This window comes from Lonchura striata, chromosome Z (genome assembly GCF_050655825.1).
Source record: "Lonchura striata isolate lonStrDom1 chromosome Z, ASM5065582v1, whole genome shotgun sequence".
In the NCBI taxonomy this organism is placed as follows: domain Eukaryota; kingdom Metazoa; phylum Chordata; class Aves; order Passeriformes; family Estrildidae; genus Lonchura; species Lonchura striata.
Window position 1 is genome coordinate 58,952,260 of NC_140740.1, and position 25,621 is coordinate 58,977,880.

A 25,621-nucleotide genomic window follows, 5' to 3' on the forward strand; every position below is an offset into this window, starting at 1 on the left:
AGCAATATGTATAAAAAAGAAATAACTTCTTTCATAGCCCAGTGCTGTGGAAGCAAACATCCTTTTTTTCCTTGCAGAAAAAAGCTGCTGGTACAGCTGAATGGTAGCCATGTTTCTGTGCCATCCTGCTGCTGGGGAAGCAGTGAGCAATACTTCCAAAATGACAGATGCTCAGCAAGGATGCAAGGAGACTAGTCTAGGTTTGTAAGGACCAGAGGAGTTCCTGGACAGACTTGTCTATCTGGCCCTGGACAGCAGTCAGCAGTCTCCCCTCATTCCAGGACAGCAGGCAGAGGTGACCCCCACAATATTTCAAATAGTTCTAGACATGTTTCACAGAGACACTGCCTGCAGAAGTCTAAGAGCACCCATTTTCTTTCTTTGAATTTCTTAATGATAGCTCGTTTGAAACATACAGAAGGACTGACTTTCATGTCATTGCCTTTTTACAGCTCAGTAACAGCCCCACTGAAATCAGTGATGCTCCCTTTCTACAGAAACAAAATTATTTAGGTTTCCTCAAGTATTCATGCATTAGTTTCCTCAAGTATTCATGCAGCAAAAGATTCCATCTTAATAAGGATGAGCCTTTTAAATTTATGATGTGAATTTTACCAGATAGAACATTACAAAGGTTTCAGGATTAAAGGTTTCCTATAAGTACATAAATTACCACGTGACATGTCCAAGGATTCTGATTCTGATTTAGCCTACTGTTTGGCAGTAATACTGTCTGCTAATTACAGGATGGGGGGAAACCATTGTTTCTAGCTTCTGTCAAGCAGTTAATTTCCATTTGTAAAAGGCAATTGATACATTTTGATGCCATCATGTTCAATTAGATACAATATATATACACTGAACACATCCTTTGCCGTCAGACTTTCCTTTGCAACCTGAGTGTTTCTGTGGCAAACAAGCAAACATCCAAAGCAACTTGATAAGAGTGCAGAGGGTGTTCTTTTTAATTACCATTTTACTTGTATCCTTGATCTCACTGAATAAAATAAAATTAATTATTCACTCTCATGTTTAATTAACATGGACCCTAGAGTATCCACACATTTAAATTAGGTTCATCTTTTCATCGCTTAACCAAAGTTGGGCCTTAAGAGAGTGGAGAACCTCCTGGTACAATATTCTAGGCACACTGACTCGGGAGCTCTGCCTGCAGGCCAGGTACAAGAACTAAGTCGGGTTTCCAGCTCTAAGAGCTCTGCAGCTTCTGCAAGCACTGCAACCTGCTCTAAGCAATTTTGGTTTTAAGAATTGAGGGGTGGGGGATCTTAACAATAGAGTTCTCAAGCCCATGCTAAATAGATACATAAACACAGACACTAACAGTAAAAGATGTTCACATCTCAAAAGACTATGAACTGTGTAGCTTAGAATGAGGATGTTGGAGGACAGTGATACAGTGGTTGTGGGGGAGTTTTTGTGGGGATGATTAATGAAGTAATGAAGAATCTTGCTGTAATACTTCCTAGTATAAGGAGGGTGATTAGAGAAGTTACTGCAGGGTTGTTTTCATTTATTAGGGTTAGGGGAGGAATTAGAACAAAGCCAGTTTGTACTAGTATGGTCATACAGATTGTAAATACTGCAGTGAATGATGTGGCTAGTAAGGTTAGGAGGAGGGCTCAGGTGTTTAGGTAGGATGTGTTAAGGCTTTTGGTGATTTGGTCTTTTGAGTAGAATCCTGCTAGGAGTGGTGTTCCTATTAGGGTGAGGTTGCCAATGGTACAGCAGGAGGTGGTTGTTCGTAGCATTTTTTGGAGTCATCCTATTTTTCAAATATCTTGTTTGCCATTGAGGCTGTGGATGATAGAGCCTGATCACAGGAATAGTATGGCTTGGAAGAATGTGTGAGTTGAAATGTTGCAGAAAGCTAATGAAGGTTTTCAGGGAGGTTTAGTCCAATTGTAACTATTATTAGACTTAGCTGGCTTAAGGTAGAGAAGGATGTTCTTTTTACTGTGGTTTTGGGTGAGAGCATGTGTGGCTGCAAATAGAGCGGATAGAGCTCCAAGGCAAAGGCAGTTTGGTTGTTGTTGAATAGGGGATGGGTTTGGATAAGCAGGATAAGCAGGAAAATAGAACAGTACCTCACCAGTATAAATTTTTATTTTCTGCCATTCTTTCTTTTTGCTTTCCAAACAGGACTCTTAGCATACATGAGTGTGTGGCCAGAAATCTAACTCTGACATTTTAACTGCTTCTTGCTTGGCTGTTTTTTGAGCAGAGAAATGGGAAGGAAATCCTCCTGCTTGCTTTCTCAAGTTTTCTATTGTCAATATTTCCTTTAAAATTGCCTGGAGGGCACATTTGAATACCTAGGAGCCAACCAGTAGAGGGACATAAAGGTAATATATTTGCAAATAGAAGGAAGAAAGATACATGTTGGAAGTGGAAAAAGTGTCCAGCAAAGTGTTTGCAAGAAACACTCAGTAGAAAATTAATGAAAGCCACTTGCAAATATAAGGTCATTATGGAACTCATCTGAGGGCATAGATCTACTAATGAAAAGTACAGACAGCATAATATTAGAAGTCATTATTAATAAAGAAATATTGAAATATCATGTAGAAATTGTTACATGACCTCAAGGGATAATTCAGGATGATTAAATATATTCATACAAGGTGCAAAATAATGTAAATGTAAGAGATTCCTAACACTTCTTTTATAACCACTCAGAAGATAATTTTGAAATTAAAAAGGCATGTTAACTAATGCCAGACTCTAATATCATCAATGAAACACAGCCACTAAACAAAGCAAATGCTTTCATAGAATACAGTAGAGAATATTTCATGACAGAATTATTAGTGTCATTGTAGCAGATATTAGCTGCAGCACTTCTTGAATTCTACCTACAGTATTGTCATGAATGCAAAGATTAACTTGGGATATGAAAAGTAATGTGAAAGGCTGTGAGGATGCACATAAGACTAAATGAGTTTGGACCACCTGATCTGCTATACTGAAGAATGGAAAAAAAAGACAACTGATGTCTGTCAATAGGTTGATAAACCAAAGTGAACAAGACCGATTTGAGAGGGAAGAAGAAGATGTCATTAAGGTATAGGTAAAATTGCCAAGAATAAATGCAATTTTACCATAGGTGGTAAGTTGCAAAACTATACCTAGTTTTGCAAGATCTTACTTAAACAAGATGCTTGTGTAAGCAAGCATCTTGATACCAGCAGAAAAAGTGATGGCAATCAGACAAAGTCCCCAGTGACTGGAAAAAGAGAAACATTGTACCCATATTTTAAAAATATAGAAATTAGGACCCTGGAAAATACTAGCATTTCAGCCTCACTCAGCTCTATGCCTGAAAAGATGATGGAACAGATCATCGTAGAGCTGTGCTAAGGCACATGGAGGACAGGGATACGGTTTGAGACAGCCAGTACACATTCACCAAGGGGAAATCCTGCCTGACCACCCCAGTGGCCATCTGTGGTGGAGGGACTCTATCAATGGACAAGATGCCATCTATCTGGACTTCTATAAATTGTTTACCATAACCCACCATGATTTTCTTCTCTCTGAATTGGAGGAGTTGGGTTTCACGGGTCTACTGTTTGGTGGATGAGAAATTGGTTAGATGGAACATCCAGAGGGCAGTCATCAATGGCTCAATGCCTAGGAGATCAGTGACAAGTGGTGTCCCTCAGGGGTCCATACTGAGACCAAGACATTTTAATATGCAGTGGGATCAAGTGCAACCTCAGCATATTTGAAGACAGCCCCAAGCTGAGCATTGTGGCCAATCCATCTGAAGGACAATATGCCATTCAGAGGGATCAAGACAAGTTAGAGAAGTGGGCCTCTGTGAACCTCAGGAGAACAAACAAGGCCAGCTGTGAGGTATTGCACCTGGATCAGGGCAACCCTTGGTAAAAATATAGGATAGGAGTTGAAGGGATTGAGGAAAGCCCAATTAGAAGTACTGGTGGGTGAAAACTGGACATGACCCAGCAATATACACTTACAGCCTGTACAACCAGGTCTATTCTGGGCTGCATCCAAAGCTGCATGGCCAGCAGGGCAAGGGAGAGGATTCTAAGCCTAGCCTTAACTCTGGTGAGACCCCACATGGGGAGTTGCATCCAGCTCTGAGGTCTTCAGCACAGGAAACATGTGGACCTGCTGGAGTGGGTCCAGAGGACAACCATAAAAATTATTAAAGGTAAGAAACTCCTCTCCTGTGAGGAAAGACTGAGGTACTTTGGGTTGCTCAGTCTGGAAAAGAGATGGCTACAGGGAGATCTTATTGCTCCAGTATTAAAATTAACAGATGGGGAAAGACAAACATTTTAGCAGGGCCTGTTACGATAGGACAAGGGATAATGTTTTTAAACTAAAAGAAGGCAGATTCAGACTAGAAAAAATATTTTTTTTTTTTTTATGATGAGGGTGGTGAAACCTTGAAGGAAATGGTTCTCAGAGGTGATAAACACCTCACACCTGGAAACATTCAAGGTCAGGCTGGACTGGGCTCTGAACAACCTGATAACTGTAGAGAATGACCTGGGGATCCTGGTGGACAGCAAGCTGAGCCAGCAGTGTGCCATAGTGGTGCTCCTCGGGGCTCAGCATTTGGGTCAGTCCTGTTTACTGTCTTGAATGATGAGATGGATGATTGAGTACACCCTCAGCAAGTTTGCAGACCACTCCAAGCTGTGTGGGTTGTTGATCTGCTGGAGGGCAGGAAGGCTCTGCAGAGGATCTGGGCAGGCTGGATCATGGGCTGAGGCCAATGGTGTGAGGTTCTACAAGGCCCAGTGCTGGGTCCTGCCCTTGGGTCACAACAGCCCCAGGCAGCTCCACAGGCTGGGGCAGAGTGGCTGGAAAGGACCTGGGGGTGCTGGTGACAGTGGCTGGACATGAGCCAGGGTGTGCCCAGGAGGCCAAGAAGGCAAATGGCATCCTGGCCTGGATCAGCAATGGTGTGGCAGCAGGACCAGGGCAGGGATTGTCTTCCTTTGCTGGGCACTGGTGAGGCCACACCTTAAGTCCTATCTCCAGTGCTGGGTCCCTCACTGCAAGCATGGACACTGAGGAGCTGGAGTGTGCCTGGAGAAGGGCAACAGATCTGGGGAAAGGTCTGGAGAAAAAGCCTAAAGAGGAACAGCTGAGAGAGCTGAGACTGTTTATCCTGGAGAAAAGGGGCACAAGAGAGAGTTTATCACTCTCTACAATTGCCTAAAAGGAGGCTGTAGCCAGGTGGAGGTTGGTCTCTTCTCCCAGGCAACTGGTAAAAGGACAGGAGGACATAGCCTCAAGCTACACCGGGGAGGTCCATGCTGGGCATGAGAAGTAATTTCTTCATGGAAGGAGTTGTTAACCATTGAAAGGGACTGCCCAGAGACAATGGAGTCACCATCCCTGGAGGCATTTAAGAAACAGCTGGACATGGCTCTTATTTCTGGGCTCCTCAGAAGGAGAGAGACATGGAGTTTGTGGACTGGGTCCAGAAAAGGGCTACAAAGATGATAAAGGGTCTGGAGCATCTCTCTTATGAGGAAAGACTGAGAGCTGAGCTTGCTCAGCCTGAAGAGGAGACAACTGAGAGGAGACCCAGTCCATGCCTATGAGTTCTGAAGGAAGGGTGTCAAGGGAATGAGCCGGGCTCTGCTCAGTAGTGCCAAGCAATAGGACAAGAGGCAGTGGGCAGACACTGGAGCACAGAAGGTTTCACCTGAATCTGAGGAAGAATTTATTTACTTCCCTGGAGATATTCAAGAACCCTCTGGATGCAATGCTGAGCTGTGTAATCTAACATGAATCTACTTCAGCAGAAGGGTGGACCACACAATCCCATTTTGGTACCTTCCAACTTTATCCATTCTGTGATTTTGTGATTTTGAAGATGTCCTTGTTCATTGCAGGGAGATTCGGTTAAATATTTTTTAAAGGTCTTTTCCAACCAAAATCATTCTATGAGTCTGTGAAAACATGTAACATGAAATGTGAGAGGGAAACAGATATGGGATAGTGAAAGACTGGCATCCATTGAAGGGATGTTGTAAATTCTTTTAAAAAGTATAGGATGGCAGAATATCATTGAAACATTGAGGAAGGATCTCTGAAGGTCACCAAGGTCAATCACAACTCAAGTGTTTGTTACCACAAACACAAGATCAGGCCAGTCATAGCTAACTAAACAATTCCCTGTGCTTAAGGATTGCTGCATTTCTCAGGAAAACAAGATAACCTTGGGTATAAGGAAATAAATTATTAATTTTGCCTCTCAAAACATCATTTCCAATAGTGGAATAGCTCTTCAGTACCAAAGTACAACCTGCATGCAAAACAAATTTCCAGTGATTATCTTATTTTTCCATATCATGTCGCATGTATCAATAATACACTGTTTGTCACCTGTATTATTATGCAGACACCAATGTTGGTCTCAGAGTTTTACAGGACTGAAGACCTAGTGTTCCTGTAAGACTAGCTTCCTAAATTACTGGTTTGCAATCATTGGCCTAGACATAGGCAGTATGTTTCCAAGAGTTAACAGGGCAATTTGATATCATCTTTAGTTTGGCTTGGTGCTTGGTGCCTTCATTCCCCTTTAAAAAGAAAAAATTTATAAAACAAGCTTTTTAAATCCTCCAAGTGGAAAAGAAGAGGAGGAAGTTGGAAGGAAGAAAGAGGAGTAGATAAAAACAATGAAGTATCATGGCAAGGGAATTTTCTCCCCACAAAAGAAATATTTACTGCAGAATACTTGCCTCTTCCTGTTGACTTCAGCTTCAGCAAGTTCTGAGTGACCTTATACACTGGAGTCTGTCTGGTGAGAAAAATGGTTGGTGAAAGAGCATGTATAAGTTGTAATGTCTCATCAGTAGATTATTCTTGTTTCAGGAGTCCTTTGAAATCAAGCTCTGAGGGTTCATAAATTGGATTTTCCCAGTTCATTCCTCATGCCTGCAATGCAGCTGTCAGTGATGAGTTGAGCCAGGATAAAAAGATTAAGGGAGTTAACACTTGCTCCAAATTTTCCAACCCTAATGCTTAAAATAGCAATCTGTCACTACATACCTAAGCAAAAGTGTTCTTCAGTGGTGCTACAGCTGGGATATCAGAGACAACAGCACATGCTGGATACAGTCTCTGGAAATCAGTGAATTTAGGCAAATTCAGAGCAAGTAGATTTCATTTATTTATTACCTTTTTCCCGTTAATTCTTGCCAGGATGAAAGGTTTATAAGGATGTATGGAAACGGTTACCATGATCTCATGCACCAACAAAGGATCACCCCTGAAAAGGGACGGCAGCCAAACAATTTAATTTGCTATATCTCTTTGCCCAGACAAAGTGGGGCTATCCTCCAAAGCCAGTCCAGGAGATGATCCTTGGGGGTTCAGCAGATATCCTCATCACAGTGGGCATCTGGGGAACTCCACTCACTAGGGTACAGAGGAAGAAGAGAACCACTGAGAAGAGACTGTGTGAATCTGGCAGCCCAGAGACCTGCCTGCACCAAGATGGAGGTTGCAATGGAAGTGGGGCTAAGCCCAAAAATTAATCATCTGCAGCAAACCATTCTGATTTAAACCAAAATTTCCTCAAAACTGAGTTTGGTTTCAACATTCTGACAACAGAAATCTTTTTAAAATAGAAAGTTGAAACTGTTGATGGCACTGAAATATTGCAGACTGCAGGCTCACAGAAGAAGAATATATGTTAGAAATTTAATTTTCAGTTACAAAAGTGGATGAATAGAGAAAGTTTCCAGATAGTCAGTGTATTTCTTGAAGGCATCCTTTAATTATTGGAATACCAAACACTCAAACACTGTCATGTGAGGTTGCCAGGAAGAAGCAGGGAAAGTCACTTTGGCCTGAAATTAGATCAAACATTTACAAAGCTAAATAAAACATTTTTATTCCTATAGGTCTTATAACCGTTTCCACCTACAGCCTTTCATTCCTCAGTTTTGATTTTCAATATTTAAAAAGACTATTCCCATGTTGTCTACTACTCACTGTGGTGTGATCTCTTAATTTGCATAAGTAAATCCTGACACAGCCTAGAGTCTGTGACTGACTTAAGCAGCAGACAAACTGACTCTGGTTATGAGAAGTTTTTAGTTCAAAGAGCTCCACTGATTGTTATAGTTCCTGCTAATTACAAGTATCAGACTACCACCATAAGGAAGGGGTAGAGCCTGGGTGTTGTGAGAACTGCAGCTAGTACATCAGGCCTTGCCCTGTTCCAACACAGAAATTACAGGTTGGAGCACTGCAAGGAGGAAAAAAGTCACTACTGAAAGGGAGTATTCAGTCTTCCATGTTCAGCAGTGACAACAATCCCAGCCCACACTGTTCAAGTTTCACAGACACTGGCAAATCTCCTGCAAACAGTTGATGTTGCATACAATGACTAGTCAAGGGCACTCAGATGGCCAGCTTACATTTCTAACTGCCTGTTTGTGTAGCCAAAATATAATTTGCCTATGCTATTAGACTAGATGTGTGTGTGCAAACTCTGACATATGCGGCACTTAAACTGTACACAAAGTTTTGAAGGTGCAGAGCAAGGAACAGCAGGGGCTTCTGCAGGCAAGCGAGAGTCCAGGGCAACCCCAGCACAACACACACCATCATCCATGAGGCACAGTCTCACAGACACTAAGCACATCACACAGAGCCAGGTGTTAGTGACAGGGTCCACCAACTGTGCCAGACACAACAGAGAGCTCAGTCAGGAGAAAAAGAGATGATGCCATAAATACAACTGAAGGCAAGTCTACAACATGGATCCAAAGTCTGTCCTGCCAACCTGGCCAAAGACAGAACTGGAGACAAGCTACCTGCCTGGGGTCCATTCAGGAAACACATTACTCAGAAGTGCATCTAAGGCAGGAGACAAAGTTGGAAAAACGGCCATCCCTAAATCTGCTCAGGCACAGACTCCATTCCCAGGCCCAAGCCCAAATGAGACTCCCACACACAGCCACATGGAGCAAGTTCCATGGTGGAGGCTCAGACAAGGCTTCTTTCAGTGTTATTAATACACACATAAATAGAGACTGCCCCTTCATTATGCTTATATGGAACAGCATAAAGACATTAGGTCCTGTGCACTTTTTATAAGCAAATACTTTGTGAACGAACCCTGATACTGGGCTAAACATGTATCCAAGATTCCTCTAAATTTTGAGCCTTACACAGAGCTGTTAAATGGATAGATTTCTTATCACATCTAGGCAGATTACTGTCAACCTGTCAGATCTTTTGTATTTGATTTTGTCTCAATTACTTGGGTTCATGTCAGGATATCTACGTCTCTCAGATCTTTAATGAAATGCAGTGAAGTAGCCTCTATCTAGGGTTTCTCAAGACATCTCCCATTCCCTTGCTTCACTGGCATCCTACCAGGGACCATGGCCATGGCCAGAGCATGACAGGGCCTAATGTGTGGTGTTTCCACTGGGGAGACAAAGAGTACAGCACACAGCAGAGCTTTGGCTGCAGAGAAACTTTCATAAGCAACACAGCCCCTACCTATGGCAACATACTGTCACTGCCTCTCCAAATCCTAGGATCAAGAGAATTTGTCACGGCTCAAAGGCCAACAGCATGAGTTACTGTTTTTTACAAAGATCCATCATTCCTTTGCAATGATGTTCAATTTTGGTAAGATAGCAAGGCAACCCTCACAGCAAAATGCTCTAATCTTCTCAGTCATGGGCAGCGTTAAGCTCTGGCAGACACTTGTGCATCACTTCAGTCTATATTTTAATGGATGGTATTTAACAAGACACTTGCAGCTTCCTAGTTACATTCAGCATGTTACATGCTCCTTCCAATTAGATCTGTGAGAGTCAGAATTACTGACAGGTTTGTTCACTGCTCTTACCATCAATTTTACAGAGATTATAACCTTGTCAGAAAGATATCATTGAAGATTTAAGGGATTGATTTCTAGAGTCATTCTGAAATGTCAGTTAATGTGCAGAGAGCCTTCCATCATACTCTCCTATCCAAAAAAACTTCATAGGTACAGTAAGATTTGTACATGCAAAAAAAAGAACCATATTCACCATGTGAGGATAGGCAGATTGATATTATACACTTTTACTAATACATATATCAGTTTTGATACTACAACATTTCCTGTGATTCCCTTTCTCTTGTGAGTGGTTGTAAGAGGCTGTCCGAAACCCTCCTCATTTTCTTTCTGCCTCCCAATTGCCACGAAGGGGAATCCCTCCCCCACTGCAGTTCTGGCTTGGAGAAGACCACAGTGCCAGTGCAGTTGCTATACCATCACCCTAGCTGTTCCAAGCAAGGCCTGGCAAGGCCTGGCAAGGGCTTGGCAAGGAATGAGCAAGTACCTAAACCCAGCAAGGAACAGCCTCCTGCAATACCCACTCACTCCAATGCTTTCCTAATCTTTAAGCAGACTGAACTTTCCTCTGAAGTTTAAGCAGACTGAGACCCTAGTGGTCTCTCACTGAAGACCCCCCATCTGCCTCGTTACCACCGTGACAGAGGGAGATCAAAAACTCCCCTCCCAAGGACTGAGATTGAGACCCCTGCCACAGGGAGTGGGGAAAACCACTAATGACATGACCTGTTCTCCTTCAGTTGCTCCAATGGACTTATTCTTCATTGTGCTCATCCTGCCTTGGTGGTTTTAGTGGACTTACCTGTTCCCCGCAGTAATTTCAATAGACACTCATTGTCCTGCAAGTTCCCCCCTTCTTTCCTCAGTGGACTATAACTGGACCCCTGGGTTGAACAGAACTTTGGAGACTCTCCCCACACAACAAGACAGATCCCCATCATCCAGACCAGTGAAGATCTCGCCTGTGTCGGTAGCTATTCCCATCCCCCTCTTTTCTCTCTCTCTCTTTTTTTATTTCCTTTCTGACTCCACTATCGCATTTACTGTTTTGACTCCTAATTAAGGTGCATTTGTTGTAATTAACTGATAATCCCCTGCTGTTTGCCTTTTTTGCACTTTGGGGATCCATCGCAAACCATCACGACACCCCACACAAGCAGATTGTGACAGTGATATAGTGAAGAATCATCCAGCAGTCTGGGAAAACTTCAGACATATATGAGACATATATATCAGGCTTCTGAATCTAGCTTACACTGGCTATAGCAAGGAAAATCCAGCATGTATTTCAGAAACAGCCTGTATTTGTTGAATTACATTCATGGTTATTCAGAAACATGAACACAATCCATTAATGATTGCCAGAGGCTCCTTTGATAGCAAGGTTCAACAGCAGGAAATAAGCAAACCAAATTCTGGTTTTAGCTAAGCAGTATAGTAGTAACATAACTCATATTTAGGTTGATACAAATTTTAATGGTGACTTTCTCTATGGTAATGTGTACATAGAAGCCTCCTTTATTTAGAAGTTAAAAGCTAAAAAAAAAAATTAAATAATAGGACAAATTATACTCTCCACTTTTGCCAAATAGAACATCATTACCTAAAAAACAGCCTGGTTTTCTTATATTTTCCATATACCAAAAATCTTCACTTCCAAGTTAGGTTTCCATAACAAGAAAAATGCTGTTGTTAATCTGTTTTAGAACACAATTCCGACAGCTTCACAGGATGTTTTATATGAAGGGGTATGAGGCATTAAATAAGAGTAATATCAGTTTTTTTCATAAGCTGACATTCTTTGGGTAAGTTCAATTGTAGGTGTATGACCATCTTGATCTATTGTTCCACCACAGCAAAGGGCAGTCAGCCACCAAAAAGCAACTGGATTAGAACAGGAATTAATTCCTTAATGCCAAACCGGATAAAAGTCTTAAACAGCACGGAACCTCACATCCTTTGTATGGAAACACAATGCTCACATTACATTGCAAGAACAATGAATAAGACCAACTTTTCGATTAGAACATATATTCAGGGGGCTAAAGGATGCTCTTGGAATGAAAGGGCATCAGGACAAGGGAGGAGATGCTCAGAAAAAGGCTTAAGGTTTGAGCTAAGTGGATCTGAAGAGTGTCTTCAGGAGAGACTAGTTTTTATCCAAACACCTGGTCTTCTGAGATATGTATTTTTTAACTTTCCTGGCTTGAAAGGAGCTGTGCTTTTAATCTTGCTTTGTTGCCTGCACAGGCAATTTCATTTAATTGGTGTTGTGTTTTCTCTTCGATAGCTCTGCTGCTTTGGGAGGTAGTCTTAGTTTTATACACATAATTCTCAGCATCACTACCTTCTGAAGTTACTGAGTACACATAGCCTTTTTCTTTATTGCTCTTTTCAGAGTTTTCTTTCATTGTATATTGGTGTTATGTGACAGCTACACCTTTTTATCACATTTTTTTGACTTCATATTTTGTCCAAATAAAGTATTGATGAGGTTTATTATTTTTTCTTTTTTCTTTGGTTACTGAATTTTGTTTATGTGTGTGGTAAAGCTTTGGGTGTTTTAATATAAAGTGGGTAAGTATACATGTTTTCTGTTGAAGTTAGTGAAAACCTCTGAGATGATGAGGTCAACATGCAGCTTGATCTCCCATGGAGCTACTGATAGTAAAAATGAGCATTTTAATTACTTCTGTTTTTCCTGCCCTGGCATGTTTCCCTATCAAATTAATTCGCATATAGAAGATAACATTATCATGTGTTAATTGTTGGAAGAGTAGCACAGGGACAATCAGGCAGACTTGGAAGGGCAAACATTTGCATGCATACACAAATAACTTTGAATGAGACACATATATTTCTATTCTTGACTTAAGGCCATGTTTGAACCATGGTATGTGTTTAACATGCACATCTTAGAAAGTATGAAAAAACAAGCTTGCAACTTTAAGAAATCAAACTTTCAAAATCTTCATTTCAAGAGAATGTTGTTGAACTGTAAATGCTCCTCCTATCAGATATATCAAGGGAATAGTTTGAGTTGTCTGATTTCTAAAACATGAACTAGCAGAAAAAGCACCCAGTGCTCTTTTTTCAGTCTCCCACTCTTTCCCTCCATGCATACTACAGATCTTAAGTTTAAATAGGCCATATGTTATTCAGTGTCAGTAAATATTTACCCTATTTTCTCATGATGTTTCTAAATTAATTCATAACCCTAAAGTCCTTACCTATAAATAATGAGGGAATCTAGGTTCATCTCTTCAAGTTTGCTTCTGTCTTTTAATAAAATTTGCACATTATTGTACACAACAACATGATATTTATTAGAATTAAGCAAGATGATTAAACATATAGATCATCCCTCCAGCTATAATCAGATACCTCCTCTACAAAATGCATGTTTTTATGACTCAGCTTCAAGTCTAAGTGAACAACACACACAACATTGAGTTTCTGAAATTCTTTGTGCTCCTGCAGCTAATGGAAACTCAAGTATTATCTGCTATGCATAAAGATGTGAATAAATTGCCACAGCTCAACCTCTTCACACTAGGTTTGGGTAATTACTTTCCCAATAAGTCACTATAAGGAACTGCTAAAGAAAACTGTATTACATATTATTTATGGGCATAATAAGTACACATGAGGCTTTGCTGTAGATGGAAAATGGAAGTAAAATACAATAAGCCTTTCCCTTCAATTTATGGATAAAGCTTGTATAATACAATGCCTCTAGTAATGGGGCAGAATAAGAAAGTACAGTGTTTAATGATTATGGGTTTCTTTATGAAACAGATGGATTTTCATGAGTGGTTTTGATGGAACAGTAGGCTGTTTTACATGACAGGAAGCCTCAACCACAAGAAAGTCATAAGTGAAGCAGTTAAAGGCTCATAAAAGGTTTAGTGCAAAGCTATGTGAAGTAAAAAGCAGTGTCATGGGTTAGATTAGAATGGGCTCAAAAAAGCAAATAAAAGGGAGTGAAGAGGAAGAATGAGACCTTGTGTCCAACCATGTCTACATAGAGAGACAGGTCCTTTGGTGATTCCTCAGTGGAATAATAATAGAACTACCTTGTTACAATCAAAATTTTATTTCAACATGGACCCTCTGCAGAGGGGGTAATTTCACAAAACTGATATCCAAGACTTTCTCCAGGTCAGGTCTATCAACAAGAAGAATACTCTTCATTAAGTAAGATTTTAAAAAGGATAGAAAAAAATTAAACTGCAGTACGTGCTGGTTTGTATTTAAACCGGTTTGAAAAAATGAACCCCACTCAATTACCATAAAATAAGTTTCAGGTCAGAGTTACAATTGAATAGAAAGATTACAAAAAATGCAATGATACACATAGAACTGGCTTAAACAAACCTGCCACCACGTTGGACAGTGATAGTCACAGCCCTATCAGCTGGTGGTGGCATTCCTGTAGAAGTGGTGGTCACATCTTATTAAAAGCAGTAGTCCTGTAGAATCTCTGATCCTTCACCGGATTTGTCAAGTGGTATTGTTCCAAGTCCCCAAAACTGCTCAGGTTCAGGTGGGAATGCTCAGTACCTCCCCCAGAGCAGGGAGTTTCACAATGGAATGATGCCGTACTGTGAGTCATGGGATATTTGGAAGTCCTTGATGGTCGAAGTCCTTGCACCTGCCTATTCTGCTGGTGTCATGTTGTGGTAGCGCGGCAAACACTCCCTTCGCCGCGGTTCCCCGAGCGGTGCCGTGCTGGGCAGTGAGGGAAGAGAACGGGCGGCCGCTCCTCCTGCAAAGCTCTGCTGTCCCAGTCGGTGGCGCGGGGACAGACGAAGGCGACACGGGACTTGGGGGTGAACAGGATGGTTTTATTCAGTGAGCCCCAAGACTCCCTCGGGAGCGGGAGCACAGCTTTTATACAAGAATTCAGGAGGAGGGGTATAGGAACAGCAACCAATAAAGGAATAGCAGGGGAGGAGTTTAGGGCAGAACTAACATATGACAAACCTATCAGGGGAAGCAGGGGAGTGGAATAGCACAAAGTAATCAATAGGGTGTTGAGCCTCACTAAATAGACAGGGAATGCTCTGGAAGCAGACGAGTGGGCTAGGATGAATGACAGGGAAGGTTCCAGGGAAAGGGGCAGGGAAAGGGAAGATTGACAGCTGGGGAAAGGAGGAGATTAGGGATGGGGGGGGATGAACAGATATTGAACAAATATTAAATGAAAGAAAAACACACCACCGCAGTGTCATTGAGTCCATTAGGGCCCAACAGCAGAGATGACCCCTCAGAATGTGGGTAACTGTGCTGGTGCTGTAACAGGAAACAGAAACACTATCCTGCCTACCCAGCCTGCAGCCCAAGGCGTCTGGTGCGCACAGGTCAGGTCCTGCAAATGACCCATCATTAGCAGTTAATTAGAAATGACAGAGGGGTGTATAATACACAGTGTGGTTACACCCACATAGTCCTAAACTGGAACCCTACTCCAGGACACTGTATTAGGCCTTAAGAACTGAAAAATAGCATGGGAGAACTAAAGGTCAGCTGCATTCTCTGAAGCTGTAAACAAAAATTCCCAAAATTACCTCTCGAGTCAATGCCAGTGCACACTGCTGTGTGTCCTGAGATGCTAATGCCACTTACCTCTCCTGTCTTCAACCTGTTGTTTTTGTGTTGGAGAAAGAGCTGATTACCTCAGAATAGGATTTACCAAATTCCAGAGCTGGATATCATAGGAGGACTCAGTGTACTTACCAACAGGGTTTAAAACACTGTAAAACATGCACTCACATTTCCCTTCTAAAGGACACAAGTACTGATCTCATGCTGTGGCAGAAGTGTGAAAACACAGCCATGAAACACAAAAAGAATTTAGGCAGTTGCAGTCACACCTTCAGTTCAAGAGCCAGTAGGGTGTGAGCTGTGTAACCAGAACAGGACCACAGTGTTTGGAGCTCATCGTCCAGCGTAGGTGGCATCCTCAGTGGCCTGTGTGGATCTGCCTCCCCTGTTGCCACATTTACTCCCCTTGGCTGCTGGCCACTACCTGTCAAGCCACACTGGTGGCGTGCCTGGTAACCTGTCCAGGGCCATCCTTCTGGCAATTTGTGATGCTCTACAGAGACCTTCCTGAAACCCCAGTGGGACTCCAGAAGTCCAAGCTGAAATTCCCCATCAGCCTTAAATCGGGGGGAGCAAGGGCCAGGAGCAACCCAAAGAAAAGCCTTTATTTTCTACTTCTGATTTGCTTTATCTATATTTGCATGACAAAAGAAGCCTGTACAGAGCTGCTTGGTATGACTTGACAGTGGGAGACATGGTTGTGAAGGATCCTGCTGTCAATGGTGTCAGAAGATTTTGGGATAGCATTTGCACAAGAGATTGGAAAAATAATCAAATAAACGGCACTGATTAGCTGATGATCTGCTGCTGAATCCCTGTTTAAAATGCTGGTCCCCCTTTCAAATGCTTCCCTTGTGTGCTGCATCCATTTTGCTTAATAAATGAGAAGTGTTTCAAGATACTGCTCAAGAGCTTTTTCTCAGCAAGCTAAATGCATTTTGCTGGTGATTGAGAAAGCCTATTCCAGTCTCTGGCAGGAAATGACCAGGGCTGTTAGGTCAGACTGAGTAGAAAAGAATGACAGTCTCCTCATATTCAATCAGCCCCCAATTACAGTTTATCAGCAAGAGAGCAGATCAGAAATTAGTTTTGTTACAATTGGAGTTCTCTGCATCCAGCCATATAAGCCTTGGTGCTCCATTTCTAATAAATGGCTCTTGGTATTTAGTTCTCCTGGAACAGTTTATCTATCTGATCTGGCTGCATCTCTTATGATTCAAGCTTTCTTAAAATGAGAAACAAATATCAAAATACCCAGCCATTGAGAAATATTTTGTGGTTTTATTAAATTTTTTTTTTAAAAATGAAGCTTTTTTCTTTTACATTTATCCAAAAATTTACCTAATTTATTTCCCTTGATAGATTAGTTTAGTCAGTGATGGATCTGTCATATTTTGAAACCTAAATCTTTCCAGACCTGGTTAAAATTATGAAACCTAACACAGTAAGACTTTTTTTTTTTTTCCTGAAAACACTTACTATATAAGTGAAGTCAGATACTATGGTATGTTTGTCTACATTTTTGACAATTTCTCTAAAAATATTTTGCTTTCCTAAAAAAAGTAAATTCCTTTTCCCCCTTCCTGAAACATTTAAATCCTGAAAGGTAAGAACAGATTATGTTTTGGAATAAATGTCCTTATTTCTTTTGAAATAAAGATATCAAAAAAAGTAGAAAAAAGTAGAAAAAAACTCTACTATTAAGGTGTAGGAAAGTTTTTTCTTTTTTTTTTCTGTTAATCACACATCAATAAAAGCCTACCTTAGTAATCAAAAAGCCACATCTTTCAGCTGCTAATGGAAAATTCCCAACAGTAGCAAAAGTTTTACTCCTTGCTTTATGGTGTGGTGGTACAGAGGCACACATAACTGACAGGAACACATGCCAAAAAGAAATACACCCCAAAATGTACAAGACAGGCTGTAGAGTTTGATTTAGAGACTTCAGTAACAGAGGGGTTTTTATCTCTTAATTCCGTAGTTATGGACTACCTACCTATCTCAGGGTGGAAGAAACTTTCAAGAGAGGAATTCGTCTAGTGACTTAAAGTTTACTTCAGAATCTGTGGACAAAATCTGCTTATAATGACTAAAAATATCAACATTCCCTTTATTTTTGTGACCATAACAGCTGCAATTTTTCTAGAAATTGAGAATGTCTAGAATATAAACAAAAAATTCCTAGCTGACATGTCCACTGAGAGGGAGCCTTGTGAGCACAGCAATCAAGGCACTTGATGCCAAGGGCTATCTATCAGTTCTTGGGCAGAAGGCAGGGTCTTAGGAAGGATGCTGGTACATTTCTAAGTTCCCCAGTGTTCAGCATCTGACAGCCAGGAGGAAGCTTCAGTATTCAAATCCTGCAGCAATGGTCACAGCATTAATCAGTCCTGAGCACAGGTCTTCCTCTATCGTGAGCTGTCACAACTCTACTGCAACTAATGAGAATGTGCCAGATTCCACCAGCTGAAGGTTCTATTCTGAGTTTTGATGTAGGGAAAATGAGAAGCTAAAACTAGCAAGCCTCAGTTAAAGGATTGTGCCAAGTTTATATGGTATGCTTTTTCTGAAAGAAGTGTAGGTGTGCTTGCACAAATGGACTCTTTCTTAGAAATACTGGATTCATTTTTGGAGGAGGAATATGCTCACAGATCATTAATTGGAACTTCTATATAGCTTGCCCCTCCCTCAGGCTAAGGGAGAGAACTGCTGTACTGTCCTTGACACAAAGATTTCCTAACTCTTCGGTCACAAAGAGTGGACCAGCCTCCTTCCACCACTTTGAAGGTCACAAAGGGTCCTGATGGATGTGGTTCAGGTGAAGTTTACAAGGTAGAAGTCATGGAGTGTTCTGAATTTTCTTTTTAAATAAACCACTGCCATTTTGACACCCCTCCCTTTGAATGCCATAAGTATTTGTATTGTTGTTTCTGAAAGGGGACAGAAGCTCCCAGACTGGACTGTAGAGAGATGAGACATCTGATGATTGTAGTTTCCTCTTTGTGGTGTTTTGTTTTTCTGGATTTTTTGTTGTTTGTTTTTATGGATTGGGTTTTTTCTTTGTTTGTTTGTTCATTTTTTGTTGTGTTTTTTCTATTTTTCATTTTTAGCAGAGAACAAATGGGATTTCATTCCTCAATGCTAAGACTGAGTGTTTTGAATTTTCCATGTAAATGCTTGTGCTAACTGCTGACCTCCATTGAAAAAATAAGAGAGTTTTACTATCCTGGTCTGTAAAGTTTATGCAGCTGGAGTTTTTCAAAGGTACTATTAGAAGGGATTGGACACCTCAGTTTTTAAATCAAATCTTGGTCTGAATGTCAGATAAAGATGCAAAGCTCCATTACTCAAAGCTGTGCAATTGTCCTTTGATCTATCACTGGTGATTTAATACAGAGCTTTGCTGGCTGTGGTGAATTTTTTCTGTTGCTGTTTCTGTTCTAAATGGCTTCTTGCTTCTGAGTGTTATATGTATTTTGGTAGAGCTGTCCCTGAACTGTAGGGCTGTAGAGAGCAAATTCAATGAGAGCAGAGAGCTGATTTGCTAACATAATGATTGCAGCTGCAGTTAAATGAAATCTTCCATAACAATGCAGCAGCAATGCTTCATTAATCACTTCTAAAAGGGAGAAAACAAAAACGTGACTAATTTTGACCTGGATGCTCTTCACTTCTGACTGAATCATACACCAATATATAGAAGAGGCTTTAAAACATCCCTTGGCAATGGTTCTGGTGAGGAACCTCCACTACTTACTGCATGGCAACTTGAAAAAGCAGCTCCATGATATTACAGTTCCATGCCCCATTTCACATCACATTTACTTCTGGTAGGAAAATCACACTCACCACATGTCCTTGTGGTAATTGTGCCCTTGACTTCTGGAAGGGCAGGTTGCATTTTCCATCCTTCCTGACCCTTCGCAGCCCATGAGGATTTTACTTAGAGAAAGTCCTAGAAAGGTCTAAAATTGTGCAAGGCTTAGATGTATTTGTCCCAGTGTTTGACTGCTCAGGTCATGGACAAGCTGCAGAACAGTGCTGCAGACTGGGGCCAAATACCTTGGACAGTGTCAGCATCAGTGACTACCCAACTCATTGCTGTAGACTTGAGGTATACTTCTCCTTTTCTACGTTTCCCCTCCACCCATCTTCAAATCTTTCCTCTTTCTTCACACATTGGAGAAAAAAAAATCTGAAGTCAATAAGGGAAGAAGAGGCGGGCAAATATCAGACTGGGAAACAGTAAGGAATCATTAATTATCCAAGCTGAAGGACTGACATATGTGCCAGTTTAAAATACAAAAAAAATATGCAGATAAATCAGAAATACACATCTGGCTTCCGCTGGTAAATGTTGATTTAGAAAATGGACACTACAGTTACCAATGCTTTTTCAGCAGGTTCTTACAGGACTGAAAGAAGCCCAGAACAGCTCAGACACCTGGGAATATTCTGCTTTTGAATAACCTAAAACCATAATTATTTCCCCTTAACTGGTCATAAAATAAACATTAAAAAGAGCAGATACAAGCTATTCATAAAGCAAAATTGCTTTTAGGAAGTGCAGTCTGTGGTAACTGCTGTGTTGTAGAAGGAGAAGGGTCTCTCCTGGGTAAGTGCATAGATCTGACTGTGTCCTTTTTGACTGAGTGGGATGCATCTAGCAAGACCAGGGAGCTCTGGAAACGTTTGCCCACCCATTTCCCAAGGCACAGTAAGCGAGTTAGTCTTCTCTAAGTGGTGGTGGCTCTGTGTGTTGGCACAAAGCTGAGCACAGATTCAAAACATCTTTGGCAATCACAGAGATGGGTAGTGCCATCAGTGAGACCTGCCCAGCTCTGTGGCCCAGAAATGATATCTTTGTAGAAAAAGGGAGTCTTCTTGTGTAAAACTTAAACAAGAGCCAGACATTGCCATCTACAAGACACAATAAGGCACAAGCAGAAATACACAGACCTTAGGAAGGAAACATTCTGGCTGCTTGAGAAAAATGCCACCCTACTATGAGCCCCTTTCAGTGTGCTGGGGTGAGAAAGCCATGGTGTACAGAACTCCTGCTTCTTCCACTTTTTACCTTCTTATCCTTTCCTTAGTCATATGTGAAGAGTCACCATGTACAGCTTTAATTTCTTGTGTTCTTGTGTTTATGTCCACATCTTCTTTGAAGTCCCTGTGAACCCAGTGCTTCATTCCCCTGACTGCATTACATCTCTGAATTCCTTTATTTTCTGCACCCATTCAGGTGCACTGCCTCCAAAGATCTGGACGTCCTTTGGTTTGGATATCCCACAAGATATAATGGCAGATAGGGAGAAAAGCAAGATTTTCATTACTACCTTATTCAGCCTTGAATTGCCTTGAAAGGACTTTTTTTTTTAACAGAGTTTTAATGTCATGTTCCAGACAAACCACTGAGTACTTTGGTATGACATTCCAGTAACAGTGTCCCGTTGGCATTGAAAATGTCACTTCCTGCACTTTATTCATAGCTTAAATTAAAAATATTGATTACCTACTATGAGAAGTAAACCACCTACATCTTACTAATCTAATTAAAAACATAATCAAACTTGGCTTGAGGAATTCAATCTTACTAGACTGATGGAAATTTCTCACAAACCATCTACAGCCATGGGTTGTTGAAGTGCTAAATCCTAAGCTTTTGAGGGCATTAATGTCTAGTTCTACAAATTCCAAGCAGATTTTACTTGTTTTTAAAGTTCTTTTCAAGAGCTGGGTTATTTAAAATTACAAACATATTATGAGCTGAGGGAGGAAAATACAGCATACTTTCCTTCTATGCTTCATGACTAAGATGATAAGGAAGTATATTTTCCAATCTAATATCTTTAAAGATTAATTGACTGGAATTGCTTAGTTAACATATGTCATTTTCCTTGTAGAATAAGTTGTTTAATTTTAAAAGCAAAATATTTTGATTACTTCATAGATATCAAATTGCACAGAAATTGTATGAAGTAATAATGTTTAGGAGAATTATTTTACTGAAAAGTGTTTATATTATTTAAATTAAAAATTGAAATATATATTTGAAAGGTTAAAAATTATTATAGCAATTTTTAGCATTTATACTTCTTTCTTTTCCAGTCATGGTTTAAAATTAATTTAATTGAATCACCTTGAATGTCCCAACCAGTTGCTCTCACCTAGCTCATAACTGAGCCTAGGCTTCAGAAATGAATACACCCATCAAAAGTTAACTGCTTATGACAAATAGAACTTTCCAAATGTCCCTTCCTCTTCAACCCCTTTTCTTCTGGAAAGATCTCACTTAGTGGAATAATTTATGAGAAGATCTGTTGATATTTTTTCTTTTTAACATATTTCTATCTAAAAAATTGCTCATGTTCCCTCTCCAATTAATTTTAAATCCTTTCTTTCATGGATTGCTACCCAGTATTCAAGAAGCACCAAAACTCCACGTCCTTCCTGAATTTTCTAAATGATTCTTCATTTTTATCAGCAAATAAAGGGTTTGGGTGTGCTATTTCTGCAACACAGTGTAGATTGCTAAGAAACTAAGTTTAAAAAAGGAAGTATGAGGTCATGAATCATTGTTCTGCTTGATTTTTTAAGTCTTATCTCAAAAGCTACTGTACTATGTTCTTAATCCTCTAGGAATCAATGGTTATTAACCATAAATTGTCCTTATATTTATAAGACTTTTAAAGATAAAGTGCCTCTTTTTTTTCTTTCGGCATAATCTTTCCCTCCTCAATTTCAGCCTTTCAAAACACAACCAAAATGACCTAAGTGTTCACATCTATTATCCATTATTTCATTAGCCATCTATTTCTAAGATTTTTTCTAAATGACTGAAGCACATATAGGTATTTAAAACATATATAACTGGAGGTGTCAGTTATGGCCATTTAATAATATACATGTCCTCTTCTTCATAGATAAACAAATTAAAGCCACTAGCCTAAATTGAGATTTTCGCTATCTAATCCCACTCCTGCAGGTACAATTATGCTTTATAGCTGGTTTGCCAAAGCCTAGCACAGAACATGCTGCCATAGCATTATAACTGTTTACCCAGAGAGAATTTTCAATTCATTTTTGTATTTTTATAGATTCACTGGGAGGAGGGAGAGGAAGCTAACCTTAGATTTTGGAAAAAAGAATACTTAGCCATCTGTTAGATACCTATATCCAAAATATAACTAAAATTTACTGCATGGTTCAGAAGTCTCTCTTTCTACTAAAACTTGTAACTGATGAAGTCCAGGTTGCTGGTTAAAGTGAGAAGGCAAGTGTATGAGATCATCTTGAGGGGCAATGGCCAAAAACTGGAGCACAGAAAGTTCTACCTGAGCATAAGGAAGAACTTCTTTACCGTGCAGGTGACCGTGCTGTGGAACAGATTGCCCAGAGAGGATGTGGAGTCTCCCTCACTGGAGATACTCGAAGAACTGCTGGGACACGATCCTGTGGCATGTGCTCTGGGATTGCCCTGCTTGAGCAGGGAGGCTGGACCACATGAGCCATTGTAGTCTTCAGGTTCCAACTTTACCCATTCTATGATTCTGTGAATAGAGTGTACATTAAAATACATTCATGTTGGGCTGTGCAAAGAATGCCAGCTGGAGAGCAAACATGTGCCTGCATTTGTCAGGGGTTATGTCAGACAGTTCCTGTTAAATGCTTTGTGAAACTTTTCTTTAACTTAGTCTCTTGGCCTGCATCCAAAAACAGACTTCTTATTGATTTGGGCAAGAGAAAAAGGAGAAGCAAAGGAATAAAGGAATGAGCTTAATTCTTCCATAGAAAACATTGAAGGAGACAAACAGTACTAGATGTAAACAAAAACATTTGATGCAGAAGATTTTTTAAATAATTATTTATATTTTTTTATATCAGATGTGTAGATACCAGATCTTTGGTTCACTTCCATAAGTAATGTTTTCAGTGTACACTGAGACATGATGGTACAAAGCCTCAAATGGAAAATTTGTTCAATTTCTGGGTCAGAAAGCCTGGGGGAAAGTTCCTAGTTCTCCCACTGAGCTCATGCATGATTTGCTGATTTTTTTTTTTTATATTGTATGAGGTACCTGAACATACAAATGCTAGCAGCATTAAACAACAGATATATGTAAATAGCCATTTACAGTGCTCTTTTGGTTCAAGCAGGTTAATGTGGCTTACAGCAATGACCAGAGTATTTCTAATTACCTACAGGAAAGTCTAACTCATCTGGACAATGTCCTCTATTTTGTTTCTATTAAAAAAAAATGTATAAGAATAAACCACCCAGGCCCAAGACAAATGTCTATCTCTAAATATATTTGCAACATTTTTAATATTGTTTTCTCATGTTTTTTTACTTACAGCAATGCATACCAATGAAACAGTTGAAAGCCAGGAAAAATCCCTGATCTTCCCCAGGCGATCTGACTTTCCAAAAAAAAAGTGCATCCTCTGACTTGAGCAGCTGCACAAGGGATCACCACACCAGTTGCTGGGGGGCAGTCACACACAACAAACCCATGTACTGCTGTCTTTGCACAAAGTTCTTCTGAAATTGAAATAGGTAAAAAAGAAGGTGAAAAAGGTAATTTTTCCTTAAGAATTCTTTTAACAATTATGAATCACCTTGTTCACCAGTTTTACAGCAGCTGCAGTGTATGAAGCTAGTGTATTTATCATGTCACCACCACATACCTGCACTGTGAGAATTACATGCTTTGCACTGGTTAAGTTACATCAGATTTTCTCCTGAAGATAGCCAGTTCTGTTTGTATCATGCAAAGTGAGTAAGCTTCCACACTGTACATAGTCTGGCACCATTAAATAAGACTTCTTTTCTTAAGTCAACAATAATCTCCTCTGACATCAGAGACTGTAACTATGTTGCTATATTAGTTTATTCTCCTATATTAAATGCTACTGATATTCCTATTTGTTCCACGCTTTCTTTCACGTAAGAGGAATTGCTTCATTTTGCCAGCTAATCCTTATGCCTTTTCTCATTATTTTTTTTATATTTCTAATAAGATCTTGTTAATAAGAATGTTCAGACAAAGTTTGTACCATCCACAATGGCAAAACTACTGCTGCCATCCCTCTGCTATCGGTAAAGAGAATCTCTTCTAATACTGAAGCAGTCTATGCTAAGTGACACTGGCAATCAGCTGCACCCACAGGTGAAGAAAGGAAGATGAACAATGTCACTGTAAATATCCACATATCAAACATATAGAAAAAACTACTTAATGTGACATTTCCAAAGCCAATGGCAATGCTTTAGCAGCAGGGAGAGGGGGATGTTAAGTCATAAAAAAATATACTCATTAATAGCTTGTGAACAGAATAAGACAAACTGAAAAAATCTTAGCAATGTGTTCACACTAACCATTCCAGCTTTGCTTCTCAACAATACATACTTCAAGTGCTGTATGAAAGTGTATAAGGAAAGCAAGTACTGCAAAAGTCCCTTTTCCATACCTTCTTACTCTAGAAACAATCTCTCCACCATATGTCTTCTAGTAGTAAAGTGTGACGAAATCTAGGCTCTAACCAGCTTTCATTGTAGTAGCTGATTTTAACTGACCTCTCTTAGGCTTTTGTAGGAGGGCACTTTTGACACACCACTATCTAGTCCAGATCTGACTAAGTATTCCTGGAGGAAGTACTGTTGGGCCATCTACCAGCTGCATACAACAGTGTTTGCAAAGAACTCCTTTTTGCATGGTACTGCAAATCCCATACATAGCAATTTCAACAAACTCCAAACAACCTTACCAAAAATTAAAAGACAAGGGTATGGAGGTTTACATTAATGTTAATCCTTTAAATTATGCACCTCACAGACATCAGAGTAAATCTGGATAGAGCAATGTGAATGAACTATTGGCATGTGATGTCTTGACTTCACATGCAAACAAATTATAAAATACAACCTAAAGAGCTCTGTATTCAGCTGCCATTGTAGATGGAAAAATATTCCCCTTGGTTCTTTCTTTTTAAGATACCTCCCTTAGGAGCACCTTCTGAGGTGTACAGCTTACAGATGCAGCCATTTTGTACTAAAATATAACACTACAAAGCTGGAGAGCATAGCACCTCCATCAGAGTCTGCATCTGCTGGCACAGCGATAGCCTGGCAGTTCA

At 40.2% G+C, this 25,621-nt stretch overlaps 1 protein-coding gene across 1 annotated transcript in view; it reads right to left on the bottom strand.

The window, feature by feature from the left end:
- Positions 1-3,196: 3,196 nt before the first annotated feature.
- The window catches only part of LOC146763853 (uncharacterized), a 33,593-nt gene continuing 11,168 nt past the window's right edge, over positions 3,197-25,621 (bottom strand). Inside the window, exon 3 of the mRNA XM_085567940.1 lies at positions 3,197-24,026. The gene's annotated coding sequence lies outside the window, so the exon portion shown is untranslated. The remainder of the gene's footprint in view (positions 24,027-25,621) is intronic.